The 16182-nt window shown below is 29.5% G+C and overlaps 1 long non-coding RNA gene across 1 annotated transcript; it reads right to left on the bottom strand.

Annotated features, from left to right (window-relative positions):
* Positions 1-1232: 1232 nt before the first annotated feature.
* LOC149055539 (uncharacterized) lies at positions 1233-10573 on the bottom strand. The gene is made up of 3 exons (XR_016191366.1): positions 9063-10573; positions 4381-4565; positions 1233-1656 (listed from the first exon to the last, which is right to left on the bottom strand). It is a non-coding gene; the product is annotated as an uncharacterized LOC149055539 (long non-coding RNA).
* Positions 10574-16182: the final 5609 nt, after the last annotated feature.

The raw sequence follows: 16182 nt of genomic DNA, 5'->3' as shown, positions 1-16182 counted from the left end.
CACCCGTGTGATGAGAACAACTTACTTTACTACCATAGAACAATGGTATGACATTACCACGGTCTGCAGTTATAGAAACTGAAATACAACCGTGGTTACAAACGCAGATATACTATAATTGATAAGAAAAAATTTCAAATGGCATTTATACTTTTTCATTATTGATTTATTCCAAAATCCCAAAGTATGAAAAAATGTATAATTAGTTACATAATTGAATAAACAATTTGTTTCTGTAACAAACACTAGGCTATAAATCCGCAGGTGGTGCATTTGCATACCCTGCACCACCCGTGCGCACGCCCATGGTTGAGGTCCAATGAATAATAAAACTTTTAGACCCGTGCTAAATTATGTGTGTTTTGGAATCAACACCCAGACATTCTGGAAACACATTATGGTACACCATACGACCATACAATTTATTAGTAATGGAAACTAACAAATATGCTAATGATTTATGTTCAACTCCTCGAGATCCAAAATGTCAGCTCAATAAATGGGCTAAAATTGACTTAGTGTAAATAATGGTATTTTAGAGATAATTCATGTGGATAGGATCATATCCACTATCATCTTTGGAAAGCAATTAGACCTAAAATGAAGTGTATCAATCATAAATAAAACATAATATACCGTCATAATTCTATCCATCAACAATCATGGAAATAAATATATGAGACTCAATATAATATGATGACCTCTATATGGGTGTTACACCTTTTTGTATTAGAATGTATCTATACACGACTTGCATTCCATACTATACACTTCAGTAGATGTGAAATACGAAATGAATAATTAGTGTGTGGCGACGTATAAACAACGCACCGGGAGTCGTCCAAGTGTTTCAGATATTGACAGCGGATAATAAGAAAACCAATGTTCTGGAACATTCGACGATTATCTCGTTAGAGTAGATTCGAAAATATTCTAGAACACTCGACGCCTATAATATAATACCGGATGGTCAGACGCTCAATATCGTCAGTTTTCAGTCAGTCCGTGAGAATACTCCATGGCACGCCGTGTTTTACACTCTGTGACACTCTCCGCGATACTTATTGTGATTGTAACGTGTATCGATATTCGATTAATTTTTACGTCACGTTCACATATTTATGTTCATTTATATATTCTTGTAATATAGCGTTCTCTAATTAAATATAATTGTGAGCGAATGTTATTACTTAAACGTCACAAATGTAATGAAATATTTAATTTATTGGTATATCAACTTTATTAATTTAAAACGAGCTGTGATACATAATTTACCATAATATGACACTTATTGACACAGCATACTTATCAATATATTCAAGCAATATTCTATACAGAAAGAAATCTATTACAATAATAATAATAATAATAATAATAATAACATAAATAATGATATAATATAAAGGAAAATGTTACAATGTGTAGTTGTGCAAATGAAATAAAAATGAAATAAATATTTATTGTAATGTGCAAGGGATAATTATTTCAAGTAATGGAGTTTTTGACAAGTACATAGTGATAATATAATAGATTAAAAAGAAGTATTAAATAAAAAATTTTTTATTTTTCCCCATGTTAGTTTTGTTAAACATTGAAAAAGAAAAAAACCACCATAAGTTGTTTGATATATCATTAAAATCTAAACTTTCTTTGAATCTGTAAAATAGTAAACAAAAAGATTAGCTTAAATGTTTCAATACATCCATGTTGAGAGAACAAAAACCTAACCACATATTTAGAATCAAGTAAATACAGAGGTATTCAAACTGTGCGTCACGGCTTCCAGAGGAATCTGGAGAGTTGGTGAAGGAAGCTACTTAAAAACACCGGAAACAAACATGAATGTTGATCATGTATCCATTCATATAAATATTTATAATAATTTTATTGATTATGGAAAAGACAACGAAACACATCACGCGACTATTCAAAGTTTTATTTCTAGTATTAAATTTCATGTTATTTTAACTTGTATAATATAAGTTATATTGATCATCTCCTATAGTTTCAACTGTTTCATAATTTGGGAGCCATTAAAACACTGTGAGAACACTCAAAGAAGCTACGAGATAATACATTTGAATGCCTCCGAGTTAATATATTATTGTACTGTGTAATTTATATTTTTATATTTTTCATAGACAATTAAACAAAATATTGAAACGTTAATCCATTGCCTTAATAAAATGAAACAAGGTTGATATTATATTTCCAGCATGATAAATAGCCGTAAGCCAATGAAAAAATTTCCGTTAGACCTAACCCGTTAGTTTCATTCTTACTATTTATTGAGACCATATCGATTTAAAGTTTCACTTATAATCGCTCATTGTCGTACCTACCTAGTATCTGGTATTAGAATATATAATCGCGATATGATTAAGTTCAACGTGAATCGATATTCACTGACTTGGTAGACATTCAAAAACGGTTTTAGGATTCACACTTTTTACATAAGAAAAATAACAGGTCATATATACGTCGATAACGGGTTATCGTATAGAGTACATTTAGTTACGAATATCTCAAGGCCACGTGAGATTTCCACTACTTTCTGAATAATCAAACTCTACTCGACCGCCACTTCTCAAAGCCCTATATATTATCATCACCTCCTCAAATCTTTGAGTTCTAACCTTACAGGCTTAATATTACTTTCACTTCATAGTGTTATGGAATTTGTCTTATATAACTGTTTTAAACATAACTTATTCGACTTTTATTTCTGTAAATAGCCATCAAATGCCTTAAAGAAATTAAAATATTGTTTTTCAAATATTTGCGGTAGTGGCATCGAATGTTCCCCGTATTTCAAAATGTACTTCTTGAATTAGAGAGCTAAAGAGAAGAATATATCCATATAACAATTAGAATCCATAATAGGGTGGCATTTAATGATTTACCTAAACCTACTTGTGTGAATGAATAAAAATGTATTGAGGATTATAATTATATAATACTATAAATTTTAAAAGTAATTTTTTGTTTATTTTTCTTTAATTTAAATAATTACGTTTAATGAAAACAATTATTAAAAATTAATATTCTAATAATCGTAGCTTAACCTAGCTAAGTATTTTACATTTTTGCCATTATTGTTTGAATATTTATCGAAAATATATTGTTATTCTATATAATTTAATTATACCTAGTTTAAAATTTTTATTCATTAAAGTTTTGAGAGTTAATCAATGGAGTTATTTTATCATAATTTGTAGTTTGGTCATATGATATAAAAACATTTTTAATGTCTACAATTCCAATAAAAATATCGTTTTGATCATTCAAAAATATCGGTATGCATTTATTCATAAATACGGTGTCGTACAGTGTTTAAAATATACAGATTCAAATATTTGGACGTAACACGTTTCCACCCAAAGTCAACCTATCCCTTTTGCAACAATACCCGTTTCCACCAAATGAGATATGACCACACGTCCACGCAAATAACAAAACAGATAGATTATGATTAGTAGTAATTTTGAAAAATTACGCGGTCTTTCATAAAGAAAGTCCTCCAATCATGAAATAGCTAACTGTTTTAATAACAGAAGTTCAGACAGACGTGTGTATAAAATTTAAAAGTACTAATATATTAAATAATACAAAAGACCACACAGTAAGAAACCGCCAATAGAAAAATAAGCGAATAACAACGGACTACAAAAATCGAAAAATTGGAAGATACCTAACATATTTTTTTAATCTATATTGGGTTTAAAACAATAATATACCTACTAAATGTATTTATTAAAATAAAATATTGTATTAAATTTCAGTTACGATTTTGTGAAAACTATATATCTTACAATTTAATAAACAATATCAACTATAAATAGCTAAATTAATATACTATAATTATTATATATAATCCCCCCCCCCATTTTATTATATACAATATATATTACTAATTATTACAAAAATACTATTATACCATATTGTATCAGAAGATAAGACAGTATAATAATGTATACCATTAACCCATTATTTAAGAATCAAAGACTCTTAAAGAGAAGATAGTGTTGTGACACTAAATTAATATTTTTTTTTTATTATTATATTATGATTTTGTTCATTTATTTTGGTAGCCGCGGGCCACAAAGAATTGATCTGAGGACCGCATGCTTGGCATGTCTGTCTTACATTATCTTATATTTGGAGAAAACGGGTATTGGTATTTGGTGGAAAAGGGCAATGTACACTTTTGGTGGAAACGGTTAATGGCGGAAAAGTAAAAGGTAGACTTTCGATGGAAACGGGTACTACCCAAATATTTGTATGTATTCAAATACTAAAAGATATTTTGCTATACAACGTATGACTTCAAATATTACTTAATCTATCTTTATGATTGATGGACTAATGAATGTTTTGTACCTGAGGATGATAGAAATCAACTCGCTGATTGGTTTTTGTATGAAATTTAACTTCCAGCATAATATTCTTTAAATATGTATTATCGGATTTAAATTTTTCCTTACAAAATTTATCAACCGGATTCTTTGGATTTGGTATAATCTTATGGTATTTACGTAATTCATTTAAGTAATCCATTGATATTGCTGAAAAAATGAACTTCATTGTGATATAGTTTTCAATACATTTTGATTAATTTACAATCTACATAATATAACTCTGAAGCTTATTATGTTAAACATTCAATATTATCAACAATTAATTGTTTATTCATCAGGTGACACATTTTAATTGAATCTTTACATTTATTCGTAATTTACAAAGTTTATCTCGGTATATTACCGATGTTTCCGCATATACATTTTCAGAAAGTATGTATAAATAAAAAATTTGAATTTGTGTTTCTGAATTTTATCAAAAAATTAAGCATTTGATCGTTTTTTAATGTTGATGGAATCAAATATTTATAATTTTTCTGGGAATATCCATAATTTAACTACATCACTAACATGATTTAAACGACATTTTTTAATCCACCAAATCTTCTTTTCCTCGTGTTATCCACGACAAGGCTGCGGGAAGTTATAGTGAGTTACTTCAGTAGGTGTTAATGACAATATGACATATCACAATTTGATAACTGATTTAGTTGACTTTAGTACTTTTTCCATTGAAACTCAAAGAGAAGTGAAAAAAATAGAGAAAAACGAAAATACTCATTTAACAATAAGCTTATTTTTCAGTCAACTTTAGTAAATACCACTAAAAAATATTCAATCGTCAATTTTAAAAGAATGTATATAGAATCAATAGTAGTTAATGGAATCTAGTTGGCACTTTAGAAATGTAAATATAAAATTACAGAAAAAATTAAATATTTAACAATTTATAGATGTTAGGTATATTATAACATACTAACTATAATTCTGTATTTTGATTCTCAAAGTTCTATTTTGCGTATTTAAAATCATTGTGGTAGTCCATATCAATAGAAAAAATATCAGAGTTGTAAATTTTATCGTATTTCGTATTTTATTTAAGAGTTTATTTAAAATTACAATATTGATGAAATTCGTAAAATCACATCAGTTTACAAATTATTTTATAGTTAGAGTTAACTCATAATGTATTTTTAAACATCAATCTAGAAAATGTTATATTATGAAATTTCGCTATAAGTTTAGAGTTCGTCTATACTTAGAATAACTTTTCATTCGTGGTAAATAGTGATTTATGCATTTAAGTGTTAATGTGTTATAGATATTTTAACACATATATTTTATTGACCTACTCAATGACGATGTACGGTGAAAACCAATTTATCATTTTACAGAAGTTCTACTTTACTGGTTTTTTGGAATAAATGCCTCAATAATTAGGTATGTATGCCAAGATGATTAAAGAATTTTTTGTCACGCCTGCACCGAAAGTTTGGTTTTCGACAACGGTTGAAGCGTTCGAAAGCGTCCTTTTTCCGTCCAGCGGGCGGTAAAGTGGAAATCCCCAAAGTGCCGGGCGGAAAAGAGGAAATCCCCAAAAGTGCCGGGCGGAAAAGAAGAAATCCCCAAAAGTGCCGACCGCCGGGCGCGTATCCCCTGCACAACCAGAAATTAAAATGTATACCTACCACGGTTCTTACAAAACATAAACTTTTGGTTACATCTTAAATGTATAGTATAACCTCCTTGCATGACGCATAAACATTTAAACATATTTAATTTGCACTGTTCCTAGATAAGTGCGTCGAACGATGCGTTAGTAAATGTCTTCCATGAAATTGTTTTCGTAGAATAGTCTATAATTGTTGCATAGATCCCTGCATAACCTTTTCCATGAACGCAGGGGCGTGACAAAAAATAGTATGTGTGGTTCGCGCGGGAAGGCTATTTCAGTGTTGGGCGAAATGCGGCACTCGCCTACGGCTCGTGCCGCACACGACGCCCGCGACTGAAATGGCTCACTTCCCGCCCTTGCCACACAATATACTATTCTAAACTCATGATGATCGTTACTCATAAGTCAAAAGTAAAGAATTAAATTTTAAAATTAGACCGACAAAAATTTTTAGAAAATTAAACACTTCCAATAATATACTACTATAGGTACAGAAATACCCATAAACATTAAAAAAAAATTAATACTTATAAATCATAAAAAAAATCGGGTAAGTGGATGTCACTCTGCTGTACATAAGGGGATGGGGTGGACCTCTGACAAGGGTAGGTTAAATTTGAATGTAATAATAGGTATCATTGTATACTAAAAACGATTCTGAACGGAGATGATTTGTCAGTCTAGGATATATTATAATTAAATATTGTCATATATTCTATTTTGAAAACTGGTTTTGCGTAAAAATTCCCGTTTTTCTATCATTTTTTTTTTTTGTTTATCTCGATTTTTTGAAAACTGTTGGAAATCTTTAATTTTGATCTCTATGATGCACCAAGGATATTCATTTTTACATCGGAACCACCCCCAAAGTTTGAAATTGAAGCATTATTTCGACTAGTTATGCTGTACACAGACCCAAAAACACATATCTGCTAAGTTAAAAGATAAAATGGAAAAAATATTAACTTTACTCAGTTTAAAAAAAGATGAATTTATTTATTTCTAATTGAGAAATAATAATACCAATCTAAAAGTCAAACTACTAATTTACAACATTTTGCGTTTTCGACAGATTTCGTAAAAATTTGAACTATACATAGACGCTTACAAACAAAAAAATGTGACTAACGATTTTTAATTTTTTTTAGCTACAATAAGAACAACTCATAAGGAACCTTGTATTAAATTTTCAAGTTTTTTTGGTCGTCTTAAATTTTTTTACCGACACATCAAAAAAAATTTTCATAAAAATTGAAATTTCAGTTATCTATAAATAACTCAAAAAAAGTCAACAATTTTTTAAAATTAAACTGTATAAAGATAACACTAACAAAAACATTTGGTGAAAATTTCAAGTATTTACAGTGGTTAGTTTTTGAATTACAACCATATAAAAAAATCTATTTGGTCAAAAACTGGTTTTGCGTAAAAATTCCCGTTTTCTGTCATTTTTTTTTTTGTTTTTCTCGATTTTTTTGAAAACTGTTGTAAAATGTTTACTTTTGACCTCTATAATGCACCAAGGATATTCACTTTTACATCAGAAACCACCCCCAAAGTTTGAATTTGAAGCATTATTTCGACTAGTTATGCTGTACACAGACACACACAAAAAAAAACACACATTATTGTAAAATCAATACACTCATCACTCCGTTCAGAATCTAAAATAGAAAATTTCCATAGTAGTATGGTTATCCTAAAATATATTTTATTATTCTCAGGACGATGTGTTTGAATACCAGGGCAAAAACTGATTGGAATTTATGAAACGTTAAAACGAAAATCTGATGAAAACCCACCTGCGTATAATATTAATATTATTATATTTTATAGTAATTATCATTGTTTTAAATATTAATAATATTGCTTATAAAATACTATATTAATATTCTTATTACAATATGTATAATGCTTTTTTTATTTAAAAAATATATATAGTGAGTGTTAAAATTAAGTAAAATATCATAAGAAGGGCTAAACCTTCAAATTATAGCCATGATGAATTGTATCAAACAGGAAATAATTCTAAATCATATTTAACGACCGTGGATAGTCGCACTAAATATTTTGAGAAATAGGCACATTAAATCAACTAATGTAATTCAACACGCATCAACTGTTGCTAAAACATAACTAATTTGTACCTAGTTAAATAATGAAATTAAGCTGATTTAATTAGAAATTATCTTAGCATATGGTTGCAACATTTTATTAGATACATAATAATATTTTAATGGCAACCATTTAAAATCATAATTTATATAATAATTTAAAATAAAAAAAACATCATCGTGAAATCAATATTATGTTCCCCCAAAAACATGGTATCAACAAAAAATGGGTGATATATCAACAAAAAGACTCCGTGTAAAAAATATGGTTCAAAAAAGTATGATATCATATTATATTATTATAGTTGTCTTTGAACAATAAATAGAATTTACGTTTAAATAATCAGCTTAATAATTGAACATAGGTTGTTGACTAAGTTGAAAAATTTAAAATACTGCGACATATATTACAATGAATAAATAATAATATAGTTTACTAAAATTGAAACATTGGCAGTGTAATGTTTTAAAATCAACAAGTAAAGTTAAATTATTTAGCAGTCCGTTTTGACATAAATAAGATCTTAAGTTCACAAACTTAACTTTTAATTATATTATAACCTTTTGAGCAATTATTTTGTTATACATAGCGTTTATTTTACATGGATTTTTCGGAGTGTTCATGTTGGAATTATATAATATAAATAAAATACATATTTTTATAAATTTGTGTGTTATATTCAGTTTACAATTGTATAATTTAAATATTACTGCTTGGATGTTGATTGTTTACATGAATCAACTAATCAACATATTGAACAATTGATTAATTTCAATTTTTAATTAAATTGTAACTTGTAAGGTTTAATTAATAATGATGTTCAATAAATTGTATAGCTTTTAAATTAAAAAATAAAATTCAATGGTTATAAATGAATTTTACGTTTAATTTAATTTAATATAATGTATACGTACCAAACAATATATCAGCTAATAAAAAAAATTAGTTATGTTATATGATATTTTTAATAGTCCTACCGTAAAATCTCAGATACAGAGTAATGAAAATATACAAGTTTTTTCGAAACATCCAGTTTAATAGCTTTAGTTGATGTTGATCAAAATATTAATTAATTAAAATATTTTGAATATTAGAGCTGGTGAGTTGCAGACCAATTCCCTAAATCAAGTACGATTTGTGGGCTAGGATTATTAGAGGGATGAATGAATCGCAAACAGACAATTTACTCAACCAAAATGTATCAATCCTTTATCTGCAATCATACCGATAGACCTGATGATGTGATAAAACTTCCAAAAAAGTGATATGAATTCATTGATATGATTAACATGAGATTTATACGTTCCTAAACTCCTTTAAATTTTATTTGAATACTTACAATTTTAACTCATCGAAATTTTTTTTTTATCATATATATTATATAACATTATATACATACTCTATAAATATTATTTTACAATAAGCGTATGTGATGGAGGTGACATGGCTTGAGTATCAGGAGATAAGAAGCCGCCCATTGGAGGCACTTAAGGTTAGGATGTTAGGCTAGGATTTTAAGTAAGAGAAAGTATACAAGATTAAGTGAAGGTAGAGCTATATACAATTTTAGATGAGTAGGCCACGACACCATGTACGTTTAAGACACCTTTTCTGGGGTCACCAGGAATAGCGTTGGTGGATAGCTCGGAAATCATGGGATTACGATGGCTGCAGTGGAACTTGGAGTATGAGCGTTTGTAGAAAGTTTTTGCGACGTTTTGGACTGTTGTAATGGCTAGATCTCCTATATAGGGTATCGTTAGATACATATAGGAGGCTTTGGTTATTTGGCGGAGTCATTTTGATTGGAAGACTTGGATTTTGTTTAAGTTGGATTTTTTGGCTGAACCCCAGAATTGGATACCGTATGTCCAGATCGGTTTGAGTAGGAGTTCGTTTAATAGTAAGTTATTAAAAATGCCAAATTCTTCAGTATCATACATTATTCTATGCTAATTAATGACAATCTTGAAAACTGTCCCTAATAATTCAAGACCATCAATGGCATTAATTTAAATATAAAATTAATTTCTATCAAATAAAAAGCTTTAAGCTAATCAAGTTGAACTTTTTGGCAATTGCAGACCCCCTTCTATATAGATTGCAAATGTGGTTACGAAATGATTTTGAATCATACTGCTCTTGAATAGTATGAAAATAAAGTCTGCGAAACCAATAGGAAAGCTGACTATTTCACAGTGCTAGTACTGGTGCTGCAGTGCTGCTATGTCTATTGTTTCTGAAGATTCCGAGTTTTGACATTAGATGTTAATTTTATAAAGAGTTCGATTAAAAATGATATATTCTGTGCTTCTTTGCTCTTAACACACAGCAATACGGTTGTAACATATAGTCCTATAAAAGTTATATAAACTGATTACGTACGGGCATAACCTAGAATAAAAAAAAAATCACGGATATAGATACTATGGTTGCACAATGCAGTGGCGCCGAAGTCCATGTTTATGTATGGCAGCTGCAATACATATAAAAATTTGGCTGGGGGGTGGGTCTTTAGATGAAAATTAATAGGAATAGGATCACAAATTATTAAGTAATATTGCCCATTCGGCATTGAGAATATTTGGTATTAAACATCAATGTTTTCGTTGAACCCTGAACAATAAACGCTAAATAGTTCATAATAAATAATAATACAATCAATAGTAAGAACAGTAACAACTATTAGCGCAGAAATCGGTGTCAGTTGCTTAGCACTAGTCAGCAGTCAGTCATTACTTTATTAAGTATTCAGGTCAGAGTGAGCGACTATTTGTTATTTTTGTTGAGTTTATTGTCTACTAGTGTTCATGTACTATTTCTGTTAACTGAATAGTTTATAATTAAATGAATTATTATTTAATATACTTAGTTTATATTTTTAGTTATCACTTTTTCTATTATTTTGACTTTTGTCTTTTGAGTTTTGACTTTTTAAGCACGTTTATTTTTAATAATTAAAATACTTTATTACCCATATTAATATATTATATGAATGTTAATACTGCCTTATCGACTATTATTTATACATTTAAGAATTGAGTATACTTATTTTATGTACATAGTACATACGTATATGGTATATCCGATATCGTATATAGAAACATTAGAAACAAATATTTTGAACAGAACAAAAATAATAATAGAAACCATCAACCAATAAAGGTATCCGCCGACCGGCGACCATCTACCCCACTACCATAATTAATTATACTACATTATTACCGTCCATCTATCATAACATAGCAAGCACGAGGGAATTATTTAATTTATTTTGTTTGGCTAAATTAGCTAATATTTTTCCAAATTTATATTTAGTTTTAAAATTAGCTGTTACATTATCTGTAACAAGCTGTAGCGTAGAGCGAACGTTTTCTAAATTAAAACTTATAAAAACAAAGTTAAGAACAACTATGTCACAAGATCGTCTCGAGAGTTTAATGAAAATATCATGTGAGCAAGATATAATTATTAATAATGAAAATGTAATTTTGTTATTTGCAGCTAAAAGTAGTGTTCTAACTAAATGTTTGATTTATTAGTACATGTTTAATACTTATATTGTTATGAAAGGACATAATTATTATTAATACTGTATATTGTATAATATAATATAAAATAAAAGGTTGAATTTTGTTTATATCTTTGTATTTTGTAGTAAGTACTATCGTTGAAGGCAATTTAATATAATTTGTATATTATATATTTATGTTAATTATTACATAGTTGGAAAAAGGAGAAAAAGCTTATAAAAAATAAGAGTGTGTAGAAAATTGTTTGTGAGAGGTTTCAAATTTTATTTGTGGGTTGTGTTGTAGGTGGCGGGGGTGGGTGGGTGGGTGGTTGTTGGAGATTCTTGCCATACACTTAATTTTGTACTTCGGCGCCACTGGCACAATGGCCTATTTAATTGGATAACAGCGCCGAGTGGCGAACAGGCGCCGAAAATTCTCATCAAATCTGACAAAAAATGACATATACAAGCGCCCTCTATACAGCCATTATTATAGCTGAACTCTTATACCATGTCACCATATTAATTATAATAATTACACAATAATTAACAAATAAATAAATATAATTCATTAATTTATTTTAAAATATGATCATTTTTATGTGGAATCTTAAAAGAGCAAGGAATTTTTAAACATTGATGTTGTTCATTAAATATACATTGTAGAAGCGTTAGTGAGAAACGACTTTCTTTTAATTCTTTTAAGAACATCCAGAGCAGTCATATTAGTGCTCTTTGTGTAACCATAATATTTATATCAGTGGTAAAAATATTGAAGGTAGTTTTTTTAAATTTTTTTTTATAGGATTATCAATTTAAAGTTATTAATTATAAAATTATGTATAATATTCAGGGCCGGATTTTATAGGGAAGTAGGAGGCCCCGGTTCTCCACTTAATGTAGTTTTTAGCTTCCAAATATAAAACACAATATAACATTTGAAAAATGGATTTAAATCACAACTTGAATAAAGATGTTCAATCATTAACATTTCATAAATTTAAAAATAAATGTTATTATTATAATATTTAATAACTAATAAATTGATAAAAGGATTAGCTAGCTTACAAATGTGAATTTAAAATCGATTATTATGTTAGTATGTTATTATCTTGTAGACTTGTAGACATTTTAATAAATAGTTAGTTATAAACAAACACATATTATAACTTGTATAAAAAGCCACCCGACCACTATTGTAGATGAATACGTACCGAATAACTTCTAAATAAAGTCATATGATAAATTTATAACGTAGAAAAATATGTAATTTATCATATTCATGCGGAAAACCGTAGACGATAGATGCATAGATGTGTACATTCAGTCTTCACTCTTCGACCATACACTATATTTCGATCGTCATATTTATTCAGGTAAGTTCAATGTAGTTTCAATGCGGAGAACGATCATATTCAAAAATGAAGTTAATAAAAAACCGAATACGAACTTCGATGACACAAAGTCGGCTATCAGACCTTACACTGTTAAACATCGAAAGTGACTAACTAAGATCATTGGATTTTTCACGAGTTGTTGAAAAATGTACAGCGAAAAAATCTCGCAAAGTTATTTAATGGATATATTATTATGATAACAATTATTATTTAAGTTCTTTATAATATATATTATGACAATTATTGATAGTACATATTATAATCTAATAAATGTAATTTACTTATTTACTGTCTTTATTGTTTCATCACAACGAATTATTGTTTTTTTATAACCAAAATTCTGGTCATCTGGAATTTTGATTATTAAATATATTATGTAATCGAAAAAAAAATCTACTTCTAAGGGTGGGCTCAGGGCCCCCACATTCCTAAATTCGGCCCTGGTAATAATGTTCTGCTATAAAATAATGTATTTATCTAAAATTACAATGGCTTAAGGCCAATATTAAAACTTAATTATTAATGGCTTACAGTTTTTTTTTTTTTTTTAATGTACCACAACATTCATTGTAAATTGTAGGTACCTACTTGTATGCACAGTAACGTCAGTAACTATCCAAAATTTGTTTGATAACATATAAATTATAAACATCAAAATTGGAGTATCAAACACATATAAGATTCAAGTAGACCAAATTTTGAAATGTAATTGTTTTTAATCGAAATAAAAAATAAATTTTATGATCTTATCACATTATGTGTTGTAAATATAATATGCTTATGCAGATACACTAAAGAATTTTCAAACAAAAATTAGTTACACAAATTATGAAATAAAAGATTCAAAAAATGTTTCATACCATCAACTGGAAAATAAGTATAATATATTAATAATAACCATAACAAGATCATATAGTATTATGTGTTATGTCAAATATTAACGCAATATTATTGTTGTACCTAATAGATTAATTATAAATTTAATTATCAATAGTACATAATCATGATAATAAATTTATAAAACAAAATTAATTACTACCTATACCGTCTACACCTATACTAAACTATTTTATAAAATAATATAGATATGGACTTTTAAATCAACCTAGTTTTTAGTATTCCCCGTGAACTTAGAACCAAAAGATAAGCTATTTAAAAATATCAAATTCTTCAGTATCATACATTATTCTATGCTATAATGAGTAACAATCTTGAAAACTATCCCTAATAATTTAAGACCATTTAATGATATTAAATTAAAGATAAAATTAATTTCTATCAAATAAAAAGCTTTAAACTAACCAAGTTGAACTTATTTGGTAATTGCAGACCCCCTTATAGATTGTAAATGTGGTACCGAGTAGATTTTGAATTGCTAATCAACTGCTGCTCTTGTAAAGTATGATGAAAATAAAGTCTGCGAAACCGATAAGAAAGCTGACTAGTTCACAGTGTTAGTATTGGTATTTGGTGCTGCTTTGTCGATTGTTTCTGAAGATTCTGAGTTTTGATATTAGATGTTAATTTTATAAAGAGTTCGATTAAAAGTGATATATCCTGTGCTTCTTTGTTTTTTTTTTAGTCCGAAGAGGACTTGATAATGAATTTTAAAGTTGCGGATAAATTGGTATGACACTTTTATCGTACTTGGGGTGAATATTTCGCCTCATTTTTCTTAAACTGAAATTTTAATGGATTATGTAATTGAACCTTGGTGTTATAAAAAACTGTTCACATAGAAGTCCGTGTTCTTTTTACTCTAATGTTGAAATTATATGTTGGCAAATATTGAGTGATCGGTCAGGTTGTATATTGTTTTGTTGGTAGCGTTGAGAAGAACCATTTTAGTATGTGTTTGGGGAACAGCACCGTTGCTCCGCTGTTTAGCGCGTCGGGTGCCGAACATTCACGAAGTTGAATCCCGTTCCCCTCCCCCACCCGTGATCGCGCTTGTGGCGCGTTTTCTAGCCGTGGCCTACGCCTACCGCCGTCAACCAGTTCTGTCCATGACAAAATAAATAGGTATGTCAGCAACATTCTTATGCGCATATTTCCCACTTATTACTGTGTGTTATGTTCTCCGCCTCTCATTGGTTGCATATACCAGAGCATTAAGATCGGAGAACCTAACACATAAGAAAAAGTGGGAATGCGCACGCAAGATTCAAACACGTATTGTTGCTGACATACCTCTATATTTTGTCATGGTTCTGTCCTTAAGTGAGTGCTCGCCGGTCGATTATTGTTGATGTTTTTTCGCAGCCGTGCCGTTTGTTAGTCAGTGTTCTAGCATCCGGATCCGTCTGTTGACAGGTACGTTACACCAGCACCAGAACCTAAGCTTTTTAATTTTAAATTGGTTCCATGATTTAGTAACTGATTAGTAACCATTCGTAACCACAAAGTTGGAATTCGTAACCTAAACCAAGCACCAGAAAAACCGTTTTTCTCAACCGGGTGCTAGTGTAACGTTACGCCAGCACCCGCTACATCGAAATAATCTACTTAGAAAGTTCAAACCTAATCGGTTACTAAATCATGGAACCAATTTAAAATAAAAAAGCTTAGGTTGTGGTGCTGGTGTAACGTACCTTCTGTCGACCACGCTTGCTTTCGCATACGCGCGTGCTCGTTCGTTGTGGTATTTTTGTTCGTGCTCGGTAGTTTCGACCTCCACGTTCGCGTCAACATGCCAGCCTGTTACTGTTGTTAGGTAACGTCGAACCCTACAGACTCATTCACCGTCGTGTATGTGTGGATCCACTTGACGCACCTTACCGTACAGGTGAATATTCATCGACCGCGCTCGGGCGTTATACCGATTACGTTTGTCATGTGGTTAAGCGCGTCCCTGATCGCCAATCCCTCGTGATTCGAATTTGGGTTTCCACGTGGTTTTTCACTGGGCCCTTGCTGTACGCTGTTGCGCCCGGAGGCATATAAGCAAAGTGTATATTGTTAGAGAACCCTATGAAAATACTGTTCTACGATTGGCTCTAATCCCAATGAGATATCAACTTCGTTATTAATTATTTGTTATCAGTTATCAAATTCTGTTCTGAATTTTGAATATTTTAAAGACGTTTTAACTTTTAATACTTTAAAATTTTGAAATTTGACAAA

Source organism: Diuraphis noxia, unplaced genomic scaffold (assembly GCF_037042655.1).
Source record: "Diuraphis noxia isolate RWA-SAM2 unplaced genomic scaffold, SU_Dnox_SAM2 contig0004, whole genome shotgun sequence".
Classification (NCBI taxonomy): domain Eukaryota; kingdom Metazoa; phylum Arthropoda; class Insecta; order Hemiptera; family Aphididae; genus Diuraphis; species Diuraphis noxia.
The sequence above is the reverse complement of the archived record's forward strand: the minus strand, read 5'-3'. Positions and strand labels throughout refer to the sequence as shown.